This window comes from Pteropus alecto, unplaced genomic scaffold (assembly GCF_000325575.1).
Source record: "Pteropus alecto unplaced genomic scaffold, ASM32557v1 scaffold137, whole genome shotgun sequence".
Classification (NCBI taxonomy): domain Eukaryota; kingdom Metazoa; phylum Chordata; class Mammalia; order Chiroptera; family Pteropodidae; genus Pteropus; species Pteropus alecto.
This window is the reverse complement of record NW_006440135.1, coordinates 1396330-1399158: the sequence shown is the minus strand read 5'-3', so window position 1 is coordinate 1399158 and position 2829 is coordinate 1396330.

Sequence of the window (2829 nt, the reverse complement as noted above, 5' to 3'; positions counted from 1 at the left end):
GGGAGTAGTCATCGCATATCCAGATCTCCTTGGCGACAACTGGAACTCCGCCAAAGGCCGAGCGAAGGTCCCAGAGAGGACAGAGGTGACCGTGAGGGAGCACCCCCACTGCTGGTCCAGGGACGTCCCCGCAGCTGGGGAAAGGCAGTTAATGGACCAGAAGTCGCTGCACACTGCCGGCCTGCGACAGAGCCAACAAATGGCCAGGAAGGAGGAAATGAAGGAGGCTGAGGCCGTTTTGAAGGGTCGTTTGCGGGGTGGGGGGTGTGCTTTGTTTTCCTGTGCAGAATCGCGCTGGGAGGTCTGGGAGCGTCATTTCACACCCGTCCCCCTTCGGGCTCCCGCTCCGGAGCACTCGGCCTTCCGGAGTCTGGCCATTTCCTTGGTCTCAGGTGCTCTGCCTGCTGTTAGCGTCACAGAGTGCGGGGCGTAGGGTCCGGGTAAGTACAGCCCGCTCCGGGGTCCAAGGCAACTGTGACATTTCATTTCCGCCCCGTCACAGTATCTCTCGGCCACTGCTAGATCCGTGCATGACCTAGAGATACCTAGACTTGCTTGTGACACAGGATTTGATCACTCGCTAATGCTCATTGACTAATAAGCGCAGCAGGAAGTCCTAGGGCGCAGGAATGAGCAAGGCTGGCCCAATCCAGGCTCTTCGGGAGAGGACAGCCTTGAAAGCAAGACGTTCCCTCTGCCTCTGAGCGCCTTAGATGCTGAATGTCCAAGGAGAGGTGGACAAACTGACCCGCCCTGCTCTGAGGTCTCAGACGTGAGCTCACGGAAGTGGCTTTACACCGGGGAGGGAGGTGCGTCGTGAGGGAGGCACGCGCGTGCAGGGCTGGGAGAGCCAGACGCCCCGTACGGCGGGAGTCAAAACGGCACGGATGTGGGGTGCGTGGACGCGTGAGGCTTCCCTCCCATTCGAGGGCAGAAGCGGAGACGCAGGGAAAGGGGGTGAGGATGACGCACCTGGATGGGGGGTACAGGGGGGACGTGTGCGTGGGAAAGACGTGGCGTTCAGATGCAAATGCAGCTTAATCGCCACAGACCCTTACGAATGTCTGTCAAACAAACTGATTGTTTAATTACTTAATTTGATACATCTTGGCGATCCTTCCATGTCATTGCATACCGATCTTCCTCCTTCTTTCATTCTTTTTAATTACTGTGCACTGCTCCCTCAAACAGATGACCCATGACTTAAGCTATTGTTGACGGACATCCAAGTTATTACTTCCTCTTACTTTTCCCGTTATAAACAGTGTAGCAGTGAACATGTGCCTGTCCGCAGGTTGTCCCCTTTTGCTTACTGGCGGAGGAGCGAGCTCTTTGTGCAGGAGGCATTTAGCCCTTTGTCATATGTACGTTTCTTAGTTTTTGTCTTTTGAGTTATACTATTTTTTTAACTTTACATCAGTTTGGGGTGTTTAACCTTCATAGAGCCAAACGTATCCACCTTTTCCTTTGTAACTACTCAGGTGGCACACTTAAAAGGGGCATCTGCCCCCCAACGTCACCAGTCTTCAGGGAATCAAGGACTGTACATTTTGTCGGTCCCTCTGAGGTCAATGCACCTGTCACGTGGACAGATAGGTCAGTTCTCTCTAGATGAGAGGCAGGAAACAGCAGGCCGTCTGGTCCTTCCGGTGTCCACTGCCCGTATTAGCAGCCAGCATCTGTGTCATCGACTGTCACAGCACTTGGACAAGCCACTCACATAGATACTGTTTTGTTCGATAAGATCATCAACAATAAACCACCCAGGGACATCAGTGGTATCCCCAAGGATGGACATTTGCCTTTGGAACTAACAGCTGGTTATTTCGGGGCGTGAAGGCCATAGGAAATGAGTATCAAAACCTTTGTCGGGTGTGAATCCCATGATCCGCTTCCGGGAATTTATCCTTAATAACTGAACAAGTAGAAGGAAGTGTGTGAAGATGAGTGTTCTCTCAGCCAAGCAGATACCCAACAGGGACTGATGGACGGGATGAAGAGGCTGGAGGGCCGAGCGGGGCTGAGTGGGGACTTGTGACTGTGCGGGTGCAAGCCAGCTCCACCCCTTGTTAGCGGGGCGACCTGAGCAGGCCACCCAACCACTGTGCCTCAGGCCCCTCACCGGTTTGCTGAGGGGCCGAGTCGATGCACGGAAGTATGTGAGCCAGGCCCAGCGTATCCATGGCGACGTGTGTCTGTGGCACTGTGTCAACGCGACGCTGAGCACTACAATCACTGTGTGGAGGAAGCACACGGCACTCTTCCCGGCCGAGGCCGGCCCGCCCTGCACTGCGGCTCTGACCTCGGGCACTGACCGGCTGTGGCTCTGCGACCCTGGGCGGTGACCGGATGCGGCTCTGCAACCCTGGGCGGTGACCGGATGCGGCTCTGTGACCGGCTATGGCTGTGACCCTGGGCAGTGACCGGCTGCAGCTCTGTGACCCTGGGCAGTGACTGGCTGCGGCTCTGACCTTGGGCAGTGACAGGCTGCGGCTCTGTGACGGGCTGCGGCTCTGTGACCTCGGGAAGTGATCGGCTGTGGCTCTGTGACCTTGGGCAGCGACTGGCTGCCCGTACCCGTCTCTGGAGCGCAGAGGCAGTTCCCACGCTCACAGGGCTGCGGTGAGGGCCACTGAGCGGACTTACGGGAGCGGTGCTGGGGGCTGGGCAAGCCGGACAGAGGCGGGAAAACCAACGCGAGACAGGAACCACCAGCTCTGGGACCTACCGGCCGGGGGTCCCCTCAGCCCGAAGAAACTGCGTCCCCAGATAGGATACCTTGTCCTGTGTCTTTCTGGAGAGAATGAAACTAGTAACGAGGTAGCCACT